Here is a 19,209-nt window from a genome sequence, read left to right on the forward strand (position 1 = left end):
CAATGAGGGTGAGTGAGAGACGTTGATGGAGAGAGAGAGAAAATAGGAGAGATTGGGAGAGGATGATAGAGAGAGAGCGAGAGGGAATGGGAGAGAGTGAGAGAGGGTGGTAGAGAGAGAGAGAGAGACTGAAAGAGAGTGAGAGAGGGTGATAGAGAGAGAGAGAGATAATGAGCGAGAGTGAGAGAGGGTGATGAACAGATTCAGAGTGGGTGATGGGGTGATAGAGAGGGAGAGAATGAGAGTGAGAGAGGGAGATAGAGAGAGAGGCAGAGAGAGAATAAGAGGGAGTGAGAGAGGTGATAGACAGAGAGAGAATGAGAGATTGAGAGAGGTTTATAAAGGGAGAGAGGGAATGAGACAGCGTCAGACAAGGTGATAGAGAGAGAGTGAAAGAGAGTGAGAGAGGGTGAAAGAGAGAGAGGGTGATAGTGAGAGAGAGAAAACATGAGAGTAAAAGAGAGAATAAAACAGAGAGAATCAAGCATGCAGACAGGAAGAGAGATACCGTGGGAGAGAGGGATTGTTAGGGTAGATTACAAAGGAGAATATGAAATGTAGGGGTCGGGTTTGCGTTTCTTTACTGAAGTAATATCAGTTCAATCCGGGTGGAATCGTCAGAATCTGGGCAAAAGATTGGGGGAATTTTCAACGTCAGGGAGTTGCACCCAAAACCACTTCGGTTGGTATTTTCAGCCATCTTTTAAGCTGGATGAAGATTCAATTGTCCAGGATCACGTCTCGCCCACAGAAATGACCAGATCCCCACGTCGACATTGTGAGACTCCACCAATTGCGTTGGTTCGGGAAGCTCTTCAAATTGTTCTCGTTTTCTTAGACACATAGAAATTAGTGGGCACTGTTTAAAATGTTCTTCACGTCAAAAATGTTGTTACTAGGGAATTGACTGATGTACACCAATGAATCAAGTAAATGGTTTAGCTGTTTAAAGTCCTTTTCATTTATTATAAGCCAGGTTACTCACAGGTGAAGGACGCAACTTATTATTAAAAATGCTTATTTTTGGTGATAATCCCCATTATTAATTTTATTAATAAAACTGCACCAGGTTACTACTCCTAAAAACGTCAAGCAATACTTTTTAATGGAAAGAACATTTTTTAAAATTAATGCATTGTATCATGCTGACCGATCACGCTGCTTTATTGAAGATTTCATGTTTATGTTGATGCAAATAAATTTTACCGGAAAATTGGGAGGACCTGATCCCTGGTCTGTGCTGATTCTTTCATGGTTAACTGGGTAAAGGCCCTGATCACTGGTCTGTGCTGATCCATTGAGAGTTTACGTGGTAAAGGCCCTGATCCCTGGTCTGTGCTGATTCTTTCATGGTTAACTGGGAAAAGGCCCTGATCCCTGGTCTGTGCTGATTCTTTCATGGTTAACTGGGTAAAGGCCCTGATCCCCGGTCTGTGCTGATTCTTTCATGGTTAACTGGGTAAAGGCCCTGATCCCTGGTCTGTGCTGATTCTTTCATGGTTAACTGGGTAAAGGCCCTGATCCCTGGTCTGTGCTGATTCTTTCATGGTTAACTGGGTAAAGGCCCTGATCCCTGGTCTGTGCTGATTCTTTGATAGTTTACGTGGTAAAGGCCCTGATCCCCGGTCTGTGCTGATTCACTGATAGTTTACGTGGTAAAGGCCCTGATCCCCGGTCTGTGCTGATTCTCCGATAGTTAACTGGGTAAATGCCCTGATCACTGGACTGTGCTGATTCTCTGAGAGGTTCCTGGGTAAAGACCCTGATCCCTGGTCTGTGCTGATTCACTGACAGTTTACTGGGTTAAGGCCCTGATCCCTGGTTTGTGATGATTCTCCGATAGTTTACTGGGTTAAGGCACTGATCCCTGGTCTGTGCTGATTCTCTGAGGGATTAATCAGTAAAGGCCCTGAACCCTGGTCTGTGCTAATTCTCTGATAGTATTTCTTATTCGTTCATGCGATGTGGGCGTCTCTGGCAAGGCAGGCTTTTATTGCCCATCCCTAATTGCCCTTGAGAAGGTGGTCGTGGTGAGCCGCCTTCTTGAACCGCTGCAGTCCGTGTGGTGAAGGTTCTCCCACAGTGCTGTTAGGAAGGGAGTTCCAGGATTTTGAACCAGCGACGATGAAGGAACGGCGATATATTTCCAAGTGGGGATGGTGTGTGACTTGGAGGGGTACGTGCAGTTGGTGTTGTTCACATGTGCCTGCTGCTCTTGTCCTTCTAGGTGGTAGCGGTCGTGGGTTTGAGATGAGCTGTCGAAGAAGCCTTGGCGAATTGCTGCAGTGCATCCTGTGGATGGTCCACACTGCAGCCACTGTTCGCCGGTGGTGAAGGGAGTGAATATTTAGGGTGGTGGATGGGGTGCCAATCAAGCGGGCTGCTTTGTTCTGGATGGTGTCGAGCTTCTTGAGTGTTGTTGGAGCTGCACTCATCCAGGCAAGTGGAGAGTATTCCATCACACTCCTGACTTGTGCCTTGTAGATGGTGGAAATGCTTTGGGGAGTCAGGAGGTGAGTCACTCGCCGCAGAATACCCAGCCTCTGACCTGCTCTTGTAGCCACAGTATTTATGTGGCTGCTCTAAGTTTCGTGTTGATGGTGGGGGATTCGGCGATGGTAATGCCGTTAAACGTCAAGGGGATGTGGTTAGACTCTCCCTTGTTGGAGATGGTCATTGCCTGGCACTTGTCTGGCACGAATGTTACTTGCCACAACTCAGCATAGGTCTTGCTGCATGCGGGCACCGAATGCTTCATTATCTGAGGGGTTGAGAATGGAACTGAACACTGTGCAGTCATCAGCGAACATCCCCATTTCTGACCTTATGATGGAAGGAAGGTCATTGATGAAGCAGCTGAAGATGTTTAGGCCTAGGACACTGCCCCGAGGAGCTGCTGCAGCAATGTCCTGGGGCTGAGATGATTGGCCTCCAACAACGACTGCCATCTTCCTTTGTGCTAGGTATGACTCCAGCCACTGCAGAGTTTACCCCTGATTCCCATTGTCTTAAATTTTACTAGGGCTCCTTGGTGCCACACTCGGTCAAATGCTGCCTTGATGTCAAGGGCAATCACTCTCACCTCACCTCTGGAATTCAGCTCTTTTGTCCATGTTTGGGCCAAGGCTGTAATGAGGTCTGGAGCCGAGTGGTCCTGGCGGAACCCAAACTGAGCATCGGTGAGCAGGTTATTGGTGAGCAAGTGCCGCTTGATGGCACTGTCGACGACACCTTCCATCACTTTGCTGATGATTGAGAGTAGACTGATGGGGCGGTAATTGACCGGATTGGATTTGTCCTGCGTTTTGTAAACAGGACATACCTGGTCAATTTTTCACATTGCCGGCTAGATGCCAGTGTTGTAGCTGTACTGGAACAGTTTGACAAGAGGCGTGGCTAGTTCTGGAGCACAAGTCTTCAGCACTACAGCCGGGATGTTGTCGGGGCCCATAGCCTTAGTTATATCCAGTACATTCATCCGTTTCATGAAATCACGTGGTTTGAATCGAATTGGCTGAAGACTGGCTTCTGTGATGATGGGGATATTGGGAGGAGGCCGAGATCGTTCACCCACTCGGCACTTTAGTTGAAGATGGTTGCAAACGCTTCAGCCTTGTCTTTTGCACTTACGTGCTGGACTCTGCCATCATTGAGGATGAGCATGTTAACGGAGCCTCCTCCTCCCGTTAGTTATTTAATTGTCCACCACCATTCACAATGATTGTAGCAGGACTGCAGAGCTTTGATCTGATCCGTTGGATATGTAATCGCTAAACTCCAGTCTATAGCATGGTGGATCCGCTGTTTAACATGCATGCAGTGCTGTGTTGTAGCTTCTCCAGGTTGGTACCTCATTTTTAGGTACGCCTGGTGCTGTTCCTGGCATGCTTTTCTACACTCCTCATTGAACCAGGTTTGATCACATGGCTTGCTGGTATTGGTAGAGTGAGGAATATGCCGGGCCATGGGGTTACAGATTGTGCTGGAATACAATTCTGCTGCTGCTGATGGCCCACAGCGCCTCATGGATGCTCAGTTTTTAGCTGCTATGTCAGTTCGAAATCTATTCCATTAAGCACGGAGGTAGTACTACACAACACGTTGGACAGTGTCCTCAGTGTCAAGACAGGACTTCGTCTCCACAAGGACTGTGTGGTGGTCACTCCTACTAATACTGTCATGGACAGGTGCGTCTGCGACAGGTAGAATGTTGAGGACGAAGTCAAGTAAGTTTTTCCCTCGTGTTGGTTTGCTCACGACCTGCCACAGGCCCAGTCTGGCATCTATCTCCTTCAGGACTCGGCCACTTCGGTCAGTCATGGTGCTACCGAGCCACTCTTGGTGATGGACATTGAAGTCCCACACCCAGAGTACATTTTGTGCCCTTACTACCCTCAGTGCTTCCTCCAAGTGGTGCGCAACCTGGAGGAGGAGTGATTGATCAGCTGAGGGAGAGTGGTAGGTGGTAATCAATCGGAGGCTTCCTTATCCATGTTTGACCTGATGGCATGAGACTTCTTGGGGTCCAGAGTCAATGGAAATGGCTCCCAGAGCCATTCCCCTGACAATATACAAGTGTGCTCGAAGCCCAGGTTCGTCTGTCCTGCCGGTGGGACAGAACTTAACTGTAAATCAATGATCACAGTTTCAGGTTCATAAACTCACTATGTGAAGCAATGATCACAGTGCTGGATCACCCACCCACTGTGTGGATCAATGATCACAGCACCTGGTCACCCACTCACTGTGTGAAGCAATGATCACAGTGCTGGGACACCCACCCACTGTGTGGATCAATGCTCACAGAACCTGGTCACCCACTCACTGTGTGAATCAATGATCACAGTGCTGGGACACCCACTCACTGTGTGAATCAATGATCACTGTGAAGGGACAACCACCCACTGTCTGAATCAATGATCACAGTGCTGGGGCACCCACTCACTGTGTGAATCAATGATCACTGTGAAGGGACACCCACCCACTGTCTGAATCAATGATCACAGTAACTGGTCACCCACTCACTGTGTGAATCAATGATCACAGTGCTGGGATACGCACCCACTGTCTGAATCATTGATCACAGTACCTGATCACCCACCTACTGTGTGAATCAATGATCACAGTGCTGGGTCACCCACCCACTGTGTGAATCAATGATCACTGTGCTGGGTCACCCACACACTGTGTGTATCATTGATCACAGTACATGATCACCCACCTACTGTGTGAATCAATGATCACAGTGCTGGGTCACCTTCCCACTGTGTGAATCAATGATCACAGTGCTGGGACACCGACCCACTGTGTGAATCAATGATCACAGTGCTGGGTCACCCACCTACTGTGTGAATCAATGATCACAGTGCTGCGTCACCCACACACTGTCTGAATCAATGATCACAGTGCTGGGACACCCACACACTGTGTGAATCAATGATCACAGTGCTGGGACACTCACCCACTGTGTGAATCAATGATCACAGTGCTGGGACACCCACACACTGTCTGAATCAATTATCACAGTGCTGGGTCACCCACACACTGTCTGAATCAATGATCACAGTACCTGGTCACCCACCCACTATGTGAATCAATGATCACAGTGCTGGGTCACCTTCCCAATGTGTGAATCAATGATCACAGTGCTGGGACACCCACTCACTGTGTGGATCAATGATCAAAGTGCTGGGACACCCACTAGCTGTGTGGATCAATGACAAAAGTGCTGGGACACCCACTCACTGTGTGGATCAATGATAAAAGTGCTGGGTCATCCACACACAGTGTGAATCAATGATCACAGTGCTTGGTCATCCATCCACTGTGTGAATCAACAATCACATTGCTGGGTCATCCACCCACTGTGTGAATCAACAATCACATTGCTGGGTCATCCACCCACTGTGTGCATCATTTGGCCTTGATAGTTTTGATGCTGAGAGGTTGTTTCCCCTGGCTGGAGAATTTAGAAATGGAGGGCATCGTCTCAGGATAATGGGTCGGCCATTTAAGATTGAGATGAGGAAGAATTTCTTCATTCAGAGGGTGGTGAATCTTTGGCATTCTCTATCCCAGAGGGCTGTGGATGCTCAGTCGTTGAATATATTCAAGGATGAGATGGATAGATTTTTAGACTCGAGGGGAATCGAGGGATATGGGGATCGGGCTGGAAAGTGGAGTTGAGGTCGAATATCAGCTATGATGTGATTGAATGGCAGAGCAGGCTCGCGGGGCCGGATGGCCTACTTCTGCTCCTATTTCATACATTCTTATGTTCTTATGATCAGGACAGTTGCTGGAGACTGGTATCTACTTTATGCAAATTAGTACCTGCTGGGTAATGGCAGTCCGACAGAAACGGTTTTTCTTTTCCAAACAATTATAAGTTTACAAAGGGTGAAGCGTAAATTAATTGTGTTAATATTCGAGTCCCTACCCGGTGCTGTGAATGGTCAAGAAATGGGCAAGCCTATATTAAAGGGGGCTCGCTGAGGTTGGAGAGCTGTGTTGCGGCGTTTCTTCTGTATGGCTATACTTTTAGGGATCATCTTTATAATTTGTCAGCTTGAGAAATGTGTTCTTGAAGTGTTTGGTCTCACAAGCCACGATGAGGCGATAGAGTTTTTCCTTCTGAGCGTGAAGTTGATTGTAAGTGTTGCTTTATACCAACGCTTGTAACCATTGATGACCGTTCCTATCTCTTAGTGTGGAAGAAGGAAGCACATTCTGAGTGGTTAGTCTTTTCAAAGCTCAAATATAGCAATATTTATCCATCAATTATTTTGTATTGGCAGGTGTTTCTCTCTAGCGAGAGTGTAAATCTTTGCCATCTCAACCGAACTCGTGCTGCTATCTGTTGCTTTCCCCTCCTTTTGTCGGTTTTGAACTCATCAGTAAGAGTTTGCACTGAACTGATTCGGCATAGTCGCTGAAATAACGTAGTTAATGGAGCACAAAATCTAGGCTTGCAGTACTGATTAAAACGATGCCCCGCCTGCCATCTCAGGTGGATGTAAAAGATCGCATGACACTATTTCGAAGAACATGAGGGGAATTCTCCCAGGTCTCCTGGTCAATGTTTAGCCCTCAACCAACATCACTAAAACAGGTTATCTGCCTAATACACCATTACTGTTTGTGGACCTTGCTGTGAGCAAATTGGCTGCAAATTGGTTCCTACATTACAACAGTGGCTACACTTCAAAACTGCATTAGGATGTCCTTCGGTCATGAAAGGCGCTATATTAATGCGAGTTCTTTCTTCAGTAGCTGGAAGGATTGTGGAATGGGACTTTGTGTTAGTTAAGATATGGGCAGCAGAGTTTTGATATGCTGAAGATTATGGAGAGTGCATGACGGGAGGGCAGCCAGGAGAGCCTTGGAATTGTCGAGTTTGGAGGTAAAAAAGCATGGATGAGGGTTTCAGTAGCAGATGGGCTGAGGCGGAGACGGGTGATATTACGGAGGTGGAAGTGGGCGGTCTTGGTGATGGAGAGGATCTGGGGTCTGAAGCTCAGCTCAAGGTGAAAAAAGACGCCGAGGTAATAAGAACATAACATAAGAACATAAGAAAAAGGAGCAGGAGTAGGCCAATCGGCCCCTCGAGCCTGTTCCGCCATTCAATAAGATCATGGCTGATCTGGTCCTAACCTCAAATCTAAAATCATGTCCAATTTCCTGCCCGCTCCCCGTAACCCCTAATTCCCTTTACTTCCAGGAAACTGTCTATTTCTGTTTTAAATTTATTTAATGATGTAGCTTCCACAGCTTCCTGGGGCAGCAAATTCCACAGACCTACCACCCTCTGAGTGAAGAAGTTTCTCCTCATCTCAGTTTTGAAAGAGCAGCCCCTTATTCTAAGATAATGCCCCCTAGTTCTAGTTTCACCCATCCTTGGGAACATCCTTACTGCATCCACCCGATCAAGACCCTTCACAATCTTATATGTTTCAATAAGATCGCCTCTCATTCTTCTGAACTCCAATGAGTAGAGTCCCAATCTACTCAACCTCTCCTCATATGTCCGCCCCCTCATCCCCGGGATTAACCGAGTGAACCTTCTTTGTACTGCCTCGAGAGCAAGGATGTATTTTCTTAAGTATGGAGACCAAAACTGTGTGCAGTATTCCAGGTGAGGTCTCACTAATACCTTATATAACTGCAGCAATACCTCCCTGTTTTTATATTCTATCCCCCTAGCAATAAAAGCCAACATTCCGTTGGCCTTCTTGATCACCTGCTGCACCTGCATACTAACCTTTTGATTTTCTTGCACTAGGACCCCCAGATCCCTTTGTACTGCAGTACTTTCCAGTTTCTCGCCATTGAGATAATAACTTGCTCTCCGATTTTTCCTGCCAAAGTGCATAACCTCACATTTTCCAACATTGTATTGCATCTGCCAAATCTCTGCCCACTCACCCAGCCTGTCTATATCCCCTTGTAGGTTTTTCATGTCCTCCTCACTCTCTACTTTCCCTCCCATCTTTATATCATCTGCAAACTTTGATATGTTACACTCGGTCCCCTCCTCCAAATCGTTAATATAGATTGTAAAGAGTTGGGGACCCAGCACCGACCCCTGCGGAACACCACTAGCTACTGGTTGCCAGTCCGAGAATGTACCATTTATCCCAACTCTCTGCTTCCTGTTAGATAACCAATCCTCCACCCATGCCAGAATATTACCCCCAATCCAATGATTCTTTATCTTGAGCAATAATCTTTTATGTGGCCCCTTGTCGAATGCCTTCTGGAAGTCTAAATACACTACATCCACTGGTTCCCCTTTATCCACTCTGTACGTTATATCCTCAAAGAACTCAAGCATATTTGTCAGACATGACTTCCACTTCATAAAGCCATGCTGACTTTGTCCAATTAAATTATGTTTATCCAAATGTTCCGCTACTGTCTCCTTAATAATAGACTCCAAAATTTTACCCACCACAGATGTTAGGCTAACTGGTCTATAATTTCCAGCCTTCTGCCTACTACCCTTTTTAAATAACGGTGTTACATTAGCAGTTTTCCAATCTGCCGGGACCTTTGCCGAGTCCAGAGAATTTTGGAAAATTATTACCAAATCATCCACAATCCCTACTGCCACTTCCCTCAAGACCCTGGGATGTAAGCCATGAGGTCCAGGGGATTTATCCGCCTTGAGTCCCATTAATTTACTGAGTACCAATTCCTTAGTGATTTTAATCGTATTTAGCTCCTCCCCCCCTAGAGCCCCCCGTTTGTCCACTGTTGGGATATTCTTAGTGTCCTGTACCGTAAAGACTGAAACAAAATATTTGTTCAGCATTTTTGCCATCTCCATGTTTCCCACCATTAATTTCCCGGTCTCATCCTTTAAGGGACCTAGGTTTGCCTTATCCACCCTTTTTCTTTTTATATAACTGTAGAAACTCTTGCTATCTGTTTTTATATTTTTTGGTAATTTCTTTTCATAATCTATCTTCCCTTTCTTAATCAATCCTTTCGTTACTTTTTGCTGTCGTTTGAAGACTTACCAATCTTCTATCCTCCCACTAAGTTTGGCTACCTTATATGTCCTTGTTTTTAGTCGGATACTATCCTTAATTTCTTTACTTAGCCACGGATGGCTGTCATTTCTTTTACACCCTTTTTTCCTCAGTGGAATATATTTTTTTTGAAAGTTGTAAAATAACTCCTTAAATGAACACCACTGTTCATGTACCGTCCTACCCTTTAATCCATTTTCCCAGTCCACTTTAATCAATTCCGCTCTCAAACCATCATGGTCTCCTTTATTCAAGCTCAGTACGCTTGTTTGAGAACCAACCTTCTCACCTTCTAATTGGATATGGAATGTAACCATGTTATGGTCACTCATTCCAAGGGGATCCTTAACTAGGACATTATTAATTAATCCTGGCTCATTACACAGGACCAGGTCCAAGGTTGCCTGCCCCCTTGTAGGATCAGTTACATACTGCTCAAGAAATCCATCCCGAATACACTCAATAAACTCTTCCTCAAGGCTGCCCTGCCCAATTTGATTTGTCCAGTTAATATGATAGTTAAAATCCCCCATAATTATAGCTGTTCCCTTATTACATGCCCCGACTATTTCCTGATTAATACTTCTTCCAGCAGAGTTGCAACTATTAGGAGGCCTATATACTACGCCCACGAGTGTTTTTTTCCCCTTATTATTCCTTATCTCTACCCAAACTGTTTCGTTATCCTGATCCTTTATCCCAATATCTTTTCTCTGTATTACAGTGATTCCTTCCCTTATTAACATAGCCAGCCCACCTCCCCTTCCTTCCTGCCTGTCCTTCCTGGTTGTTAAATACCCTGGCATATTTAATTCCCAGTCGTTTTCAACCTGCAGCCATGTTTCTGTAATGGCCACAAGATCATACCCATACGTCGTTGTTTGTGCCGTTAACTCCTCCATTTTGTTACGAATGCTACGTGCATTCAGATCAAGAACTTTCAAATATGTTTTGTGACACTTAGTTCCTGCTTTTTCCTTTTTTAACACTTTACCTTTTACTCCATACCTTCTGTCCCTTCCTGACACGCTTTCCTCTGTCTCCCTGCTCAGGTTCCCAACCCCCTGCCACAGCTTTGATGCTGGGTTAATCGCCTTGCTCCTTCTAGTTTTTATTTTATCTCTCGTGCCTAAAGTACACTTTCTTTCCGCTGCTCTACGCTTTTCCCTTTCACTTGTTCTTGAACAACTGTTTGTACTATTTGTATTGTAGATTTTCCCTGGGTCTTCCCCTCTCTTGCTGCTCTCAATTTTATTCCCTTCTGACTCCCCGCTCAGGTTCCCATCCCCCTGCCACTCTAGTTTAAACCTTCCCCAACAGCACGAGCAAACACCCCCGCGAGGACATTGGTCCCGGTCCTGCTCGGGTGTAACCCGTCACGCTTGTACAGGTCCCACCTTCCCCAGAACCGGTCCCAATGCCCCAGCAATCTAAATCCCTCCCTCCTACACCATCCCTGCAGCCACGCATTCATCCTGTCTATTCTCCTGTTCCTATACTCACCAGCACGTGGCACCGGTAGTAATCCTGAGATCACTACCTTTGAAGTCCTGCTTTTTAATTTATCTCCTAACTCCTTAATTTCACCTTGCAGGACCTCATCCCTTTTTTTACCTATGTCGTTGGTACCAATATGGACCACGACAACTGGCTGTTCACCCTCCCCCTCCAGAATGCCCTGCAGCCGCTGCGTGACATCCTTGACCCTAGCACCAGGGAGGCAACATACCATCCTGGAGTCACGTTTGTGGCCGCAGAAACACCTATCTGTTCCCCTTACAATCGAATCCCCTATCACTATAGCCCTGCCACTCTTCTTCCTCGCCTCCTGTGCAGCAGAGCCACCCGTGGTGCCCCAAACCTGGCTCTTGCTGCTTTCCCCTGATAAGCCATCTCCCCCAACATTATCTAAAGCAGAATATCTGTTTGAGAGGGAGATGGCCCCAGGGGACTCCTGCTCTACCTGCCTAGTCCTTTTACTCTGCCTGGCGGTCACCCATTTCCTTTCTGCCTGCGTAGTCTTTACCTGCGGTGTGACCACCTCACTGAACGTGCTATCCACGATCGTCTCAGCATCGCGGATGCTCCACAGTGAGTCCACCCGCAGCTCCAGCTGGTTCAGCCTGAGACATTGGCCAGGGAGGGGGAGGGAGTTTATAGCAGGGACCGAAAATAAAGGCTTTGGTCTTCCCAATATTTAATTGGAGGAAATTTCTGCTCATCTGCTATTAGATGTCAGACAGGCAGTGTGATGAATCAGAGGAAATGGAGGTGTGGAGAGAGGTGGTGGTGAGGTGGAGCTGAGTGTCGGCAGCGTACATGTGGAATCCGACATGTTTTCGGATGATGTAGCCAAGGGGCAACATGTAGATTAGAAATAGGAGGGGGGCAAGGATAGATCCTTGGGGGAATGGGAAGAGAAGCCATTGCATGTGATTCTCTGGCTACGACTGGATAGATACGAAATAAACCACGTGAGGGCGGTCCCACCCAGCTGGACAATGGAGAAGAGGAGAGGTGACTTCACTTCAAAAAGTACTTCTTTGGCTGTAAAGCGCTTTGGGACGTCCTGAGGTAGTGAAAGGTGCTTTATAAACTACTTACCTGGCAGGGGAGATCCCATTATGAAGAAGGCGCCAGATCAAGTAGAATAAGCTATTACCAGTTTAAGCTTTGCTGATGAACTGATGGATCCTCATGCTGGCCGAAGCCCGTTAAAACACCTTTCTCCAGGAAAGTGAAAACGAATTTGCATCGGACGTGGTGATAAGGGCTCCCCGAGCACCTGGGCCCGGGGTGTGAAATACTGTCAGGCTGACTGCGAGGGCGGGTGAAGGAACCTCGTCATGGCAACGAAATATTTTCCTGAAGAAGGTTCTTCTCGAAACCTAAGGTTTGAAAACCGCGGACATCTTTTGCCTGCATGATGGGAGGGCGGCCAGGCGAGCATTGGAATTTTCGAGTCTGGAGGTAGCAAAAGCATGGATGAGGGTTTCCCGAGGAGCAGATACGTGGAAGTGGCCGTAGGGATGTCTCAGGATGGCAAACGATGCACCAGGCCTTCAAGGAGAAAGGGAAGGGAGGGCCGCTATCACTTCTCACTGAGGAGCCGCTCTTCATACTCCCACTGGAGAAGGAACAGACGCTGAACCTCCATCAACGGAGGACAGGCCTCCCTCTTCATCCCAAGGACCGTTGAAAAGTTCCAGCACACGACACCAATGCAAAGTCTGGACCGCGGGTTGGAAATGGACAGTAACGTAGAACCTGGACTGATGCAATTAGAAAACGTTAATGGTTGTCCTTTGTATTTTTAAAACGGCTTTCAGAATTGCATCCATAAACGTGCGTAGTGTTAAAGCGACTACACGATGTGCTGTGACCCTGAAGTACCTGTCCAGGGTCAAGAGGGACCTGCTGTTCCTGCAGGAGTGCGGGATCCTGAACCTCAGCAAATACTGGCAGTGGTCACGCATGTGGACCCAGGAGCAATCGAACTGGTCTGGAATCAACAATAGCCATTCCTCGGGCCTGGGGATTCTGCTGTGAGGTGACCAATTCACCATCACCGAGGTTAGAGAGGTGGTGGGTGGCCGCCTGCTCGCAGCAGACGTTCTGTACAAGAACGCCCCGCTCCGACTGCGGCCAACATAAAAGGGAATCCAAACGTCATCTTCAAGCATGTAAAAATTAAACGGGTGGTAAGAGGAGGGGTGGGCCGATTCGGGACCATAAAAGAGACCCACTAATGGAGGCAGTGGAATGGACGAGGTACTAAATGAATACTTTACTTCTGACTTTACCAAGGAAGAAGATGCTGCCAGAGTCTCGGTAAAGGAAGATATTGTTGAGATACTGGATGGGCTAAACAATGATAAAGAAGAGGTACTAGAAATGCTAGCTGTACTTAAAGTAGATAAGACACTCGGTCCGGATGTGATGCATCCTAGGTTGCTGAGGGAAGTAAGGGTGGAAATTGTGGAGGTACTGGCCGTAATCTTCCAAACATCCGTAGATATGGGGCCAGAGGATTGGAGAATTCGGAAATATTACACCCTTGTTCAAAAAAGGGTGTAAGGATAAACCCAGCAACTACAGTCCAGTCAGTTTAACCTCAGTGGTGGAGAACTTTTAGAAACGATAACCTGGGAGAGAATTAACAGTCACTGGAACGAACGTGGATTCATTGGGGAAAGCTAGCACGGATTTGTTATATGCAAATCGTATTGAACTAACCTGATAGAGTTTTTTGATGAGGTAACAGAGAGGGTAGATGAGGTCAATGCAGTTGATGTGGTGTACATGGCTTTTCAAAAGGCGTTTGATAAAGTACCGCATGGTAGGCTTGTCATCAAGATTGCGGCCCATGGAATAAAGGGGGCAGTAGCAAAATGGATACAGAATTGGCTGAGTGACAGGAAACAGCGAGTAGTGGTGAAGGGTTGTTTTTCAGACTGGAGGGAGGTGTACAGTGGTGTTCCCCAGGGGTCGGTGCTGGGACCACTGATTTTCTTGATACATAATAATGACTTGGACTTGTGTGTACAGGGCACAATTTCAAAATTTACAGATGAAACGAAATTTAGAACTGTAGTGAACAGTGAGGTGGATAATGATCGACTTCAAGATGATATAGACAAACTGGTGGCATGGGCGGACACGTGGCAGATGAAAGTGAACACACGAAAAATGCGAAGTGATACATTTCGGTAGGAAGAACGAGGAGATGCAATTTAAATTAGAGGGCACAATTCTAATAGGGCACAAGAGCAGAGAGATCTGAGGGTATATGTGCGCAAATCGTTGAAGGTAACATGGCAATTTGAGAAAGTGGTTAAAAAAGCATACGAGATCCTGTGCTTTATAAATAGAGGCATGGAGTACAAAAGCAAGGAAGTCATGATGAACCTTTATAAAACACTGGTTCGGGCACAACTGGAGTATTGTGTCCAGTTCTGGGCACTGCACTTTGAGGAAAGATGTGAAGGCCTTACAGAGGGTGTAGAAGAGATTTATTAGAATGATTCCAGGGATGAGGGACTTTAGTTACGTGGATAGACTGGAGAAGCTGGGGTTGTTCTCCTTGGAACAGGGAAGGTCGAGAGGAGATTTGATAGAGGTATTCAAAATCATGAAGGGCCTAGACAGAGTAGATAGAGATAAACTGTTCCCATTGGCGGAAGAGTCAAGAACCAGAAGGCATAGATTTAAGGTGACTGGCAAAAGAACCAAAGGTGACATGAGGAAAAACCTTTCTACACCGCGAATGGTTAGGATCTGGAATGCACTGCCAGAGGGCGTGGTGGAGGCAGATTCAATCATGGCCTTGAAAAGCGAACTGGATAAGTACATGAAAGGAAAAAATGTGCATGGCTACGGAATAGGGCGGGGGATGGGACTAGCTTGATTGCTCTTGCATAGCGTGTGCGTGGACTCGATGGGCCGAATAGAATCATAGAATCATAGAAGTTACAACATGGAAACAGGCCCTTTGGCCCAACATGTCCATGTCGCCCAGTTTATACCACTAAGCTAGTCCCAATTTCCTGCACTTGGCCCATATCCCTCTATACCCATCTTACCCATGTAACTGTCCAAATGCTTTTTAAAAGACAAAATTGTACCCGCCTCTACTACTGCCTCTGGCAGCTCGTTCCAGACACTCACCACCCTTTGAGTGAAAAAATTGCCCCTCTGGACCCTTTTGTATCTCTCCCCTCTCACCTTAAATCTATGCCCCCTCGTTATAGACTCCCCTACCTTTGGGAAAAGATTTTGACTATCTACCTTATCTATGCCCCTCATTATTTTATAGACTTCTATAAGATCGCACCTAAACCTCCTACTCTCCAGGGAAAAAAGTCCCAGTCTGTCTAACCTCTCCCTATAAGTCAAACCATCAAGTCCCGGTAGCATCGGGAATAGCCTCTTTCCATGCTGTAACCTTTCTGTGATTCTAAAGTGTTCACCCCAAAGCTCAGGAGCGAACGGCTGGAGAACTTTCAGCATTTCCCGATGCCGCTGACGACCTTTTGGTCGGTCGTTCTCGACAGAGACTTCAACTGCATCATCGATGCCGCTGGACGATCCAGCGGGGGCTACGGAATACTGGACACCACGTCGAAACTCCTGATCGAAGCGGTGAAAGATGCAAAGCTTCGCAACGTCTTCCGCAACCCTGACAACTGGTCCAGGTCGGCAGGACCATCCATTCCAGGATAGACTTCCTGTTTGTGTCCCCAACGCTCAAGGTCAGATCCACCGACGTCCAGCCGGTGTTTCTCTCTGACCACTGCCTCCTACTGGCCGACTGCAAATCGCAGGAGGACCAGAGGGCGGGCAGAGGGTGATGGAAGCTGAACTTGACACTGTTGACCCTGGAGAACATCGAGGATCTAAAGAAGGATTATACAGGTTGGAGGTGAAACGCCTCTTCGGCTCCACGATGCATTGGTGGGAAGCGATCAAGGCCAATATCAAGAGGTTCTTCATCCTCAAAGGTGTTTAGAAGGCGAGAGAGAGAGACAGAGGGAAGTGTCACAACTCCAGAAAAGCATGCAGAATCTGCTTCAGCTGCAGTCAATGGGGGTCGATGTAGGGGAGGTTCTCAGAGAGGTGAAGGGCCAGCAAACCTCGCTCTTCACCTCCGAGGCCTCAAAGATCATCTTCCGGCGAGGAGTCCGCTCCGTGGAGCAGGGCGAGAAGAGCTCGCGCTTCTTCTTCCATAAGCTGCACAGAGAGACCTCTGTGATCAGCAGCCTGAAGGAGGAAGACGGCTCGGTGACGATTTCACAGGCAGACATACTGAGGATCAGCAAATCCTTTTATGGTGGGCTGTACGACCCAAAGCCCAAAGACAGCACGGCCTCCAAGTCCTTCCTGCCTCTATCACGGAGGATTTAGAGGACAGCAAGCGGGAGAGCATGGATCCAACATTGACATTGGACGAGCTGACAAAGGCTGTCTGGTCCTTCGAGAAGAGTAGAACTACCGGGAGCGATGGACAACTGGTTGAGTTGCACTCGACTCTGAAGGACTGGATAGGCCCAGACCTGCTGGAAGTGTATGGGAGTATGCTTCTAGCAGGCAGCGTGTCAGAGTCCACGAGGAAAGGCATCATCACCCTTATCTACAAGGAGAAGGGGGAGAGAGAAGAAATCAGAAATTGGCCACCCATTTCCTTGCTAAATGTCGACTACAAGATTCTGTCATGTCATCGCCAATAGGCTCAAGTCTGCTCTGGAGCTGGTGATCCACCCGGATCAGACCTGTACTGTACCCGGCAGGAAGATCTCTGATAGCCTTGCGGCACTCAGGGTTACGATCGCCTACGTGCAGGAGAGGGGGTTGAACACCTGCCTCATCAGCCTGAACCACGAGAAGGCCTTCGATTGAATATTCTACAAGTACCTGATGGATGTGCTCTCCAAATTGTGTTTTGGGGATGGAATCCGCGATTAGATCTGACTGCTCTAAGTAGACATCCGTAGCACAGTCCTAATCGACGGGCAGGAGTCGGAGAGCTCGCTGATCAGATCTGAAGTCAGGCAGGTCTGTCCTCTCTCCGCGGCCTTGATCATAGGTTGCATCGAGCAGTTTGCTGCGTTCATCAGGTAGGATGGAGGTATCAGGGGAGTGAATATCCGAGGCAGCGGATGATCTCAGGTTCAGGCCTCCCAACACATGGACGACGTCACCGACGTTTGCACCGATCAGCAGTAGGTTCACTGTCTTCAGCACCACCGTGAGCTTCCCTCGAGGCTGCGGCAGGGAGGAGACCGTCGCCCATCTCCTGGTGGGCTGCGCCTTGATGCAGCAACTGTGGAGACAGATCCGTTTGTATATGTCCCAGTTCATCCCCAACACCTCAGTAACACAGAATACTATCCTAAACTGGCAGTTCCCCGGGACGCACACCAAGAAAGATATCAACTGCTGCTGGAAGACCATTAACTCCGTGAAGGAGGCCCTTTGGTCCGCCCGAAACCTGCTCGTCTTCCAGATGATGGAGCTGTCCATGACCGAGTGTTGCCGACTGGCAGACTCCCAGGTCCAGGAGTACGTCCTGAGGGATGTAATGAAGCGAGGTGCAGCCTCTGCAAAGGGTCAATGTGGAAAGGCCACCGTGTAAGGTCATTTCACCTTGTATTGTACAGAATGTACCGGAAGAACAAAATCTTGGGGCACAGATACACAAATCACGAAAAGTAGCGACACAGGTTAAAAAAGGCAAATCAAGCACTGGGTTTCAAATCTAGAGGCGTAGAATTGATAAGCAAAGCAATTATGTTAAACTTGTGTGGAGCCTAGGTTAGGCCACACTTGCAGTATTGCACACCGTTCTGGCCTCCATGTTACAGAAATAAATAAAGACATTGGAGAGAGTGCAAGGATGATACCAGAACTGAGAGGATATCCTCATCAGGAAAGGCTGAACAGGCTGCATATCTTTTCTATTGGAAAGACAAAGCTGATGGGTGACCTGATAGAGGTTGTTAAGATAATGATAGGGTTTGGTCGGGTCGACGTATGGAAAATGTTTTCACTTGTAAGGGAGTCCAAAATTAGAGGCCATAAATATCAGATAGTCAATAATAAATCCAATAAGGTGGTGGAAGAGCAGATGGACATGGGGGCGCATATTCACAAATTTTTGAAGGTGGCAGGGCAAGTTGACAAGGCGGTTAAGCAAGCGGATGGGATACATGGGTTTGTAAAGAGGGGCATTGAATACACAAATAGGGAAGTCATGTTAAACCTTTTACAAAAGACTGGTTAGGCCTCAGCTGGAGTATTGTGTACAACTCTGGGCACCACACGTTAAGAAGGATGTCAAGGCCTTGGAGAGGGTACAGAAGAGATTTACTAGAGTGATGCCAGGGATGAGTGAATTCAATTATGTGGAGGGATTGGAGAAGCTGGGATTGTTCTCCTTAGATCAGAGAAGGTTAAGGGGAAACCTTATAGAGGTGTTCAAAATAATGACGGATTTTTTAGAGCAAATAATGGAAACTGCATTCTCTGGAACTGGATTGGAAACCAGAGGTCATTGTTTAAAATAATTGGCAAAATAGCAAGAGGGGAAATGAGGAGCATATTTTTTACACAGAGGGTTGTTAAGCACTGCTTGAAAGGATGGAGTCCCTTTTAGAGACTGCCTTCGTGTCAGAGACTCAAAATTCATACTTTAACTGGGACACTGCAGGAACAGAGTGAAACGGGTTTACTTGTGTCCCTGGATTCAATGCACAATGTGGAGGAATCTGTAAAATTTATCAATGAATGGGCAGGAGTTAACATGGTCAATACAATTATATGAAAACTGTAAATGAAGCCGATCATTGTTGGACCAGTCCTTTCTGAGCACAGCTTTTAACTTTATTCCTGAGAGAGGTCTCATTAAGACAAGGTTGTGAACTTTGAGATGTTTGTGATCTATCCACGTCATCATTTAAATGGAGGCAATGCTGCTGATGTAATGTGTTAGTTCAAATGACTGTAACTAATAGCAATGATCAGGGGTATAACCGTGTCAGCGGAGATTCACTCTCTTTATAAATCAGGGATCGCTGTAATGAATCCACACAGACTGCCTGCCGGAGCTGCGTTTCCAGGCCAACAGAAATCATTGCTTCTCACAGAAATGGGATATTCAGTAATGTATCTGATAGAATGT

At 47.0% G+C, this 19,209-nt stretch overlaps 1 non-coding gene across 1 annotated transcript; it reads left to right on the forward strand.

Moving 5' to 3' along the window:
* Positions 1-6,528: 6,528 nt before the first annotated feature.
* LOC137316856 (small nucleolar RNA U3) lies at positions 6,529-6,738 on the forward strand. Its single transcript, XR_010961632.1, has one exon. It is a non-coding gene; the product is annotated as a small nucleolar RNA U3 (small nucleolar RNA).
* Positions 6,739-19,209: the final 12,471 nt, after the last annotated feature.

The sequence above is a fragment of the Heptranchias perlo genome, unplaced genomic scaffold (genome assembly GCF_035084215.1).
Source record: "Heptranchias perlo isolate sHepPer1 unplaced genomic scaffold, sHepPer1.hap1 HAP1_SCAFFOLD_60, whole genome shotgun sequence".
Taxonomy (NCBI): domain Eukaryota; kingdom Metazoa; phylum Chordata; class Chondrichthyes; order Hexanchiformes; family Hexanchidae; genus Heptranchias; species Heptranchias perlo.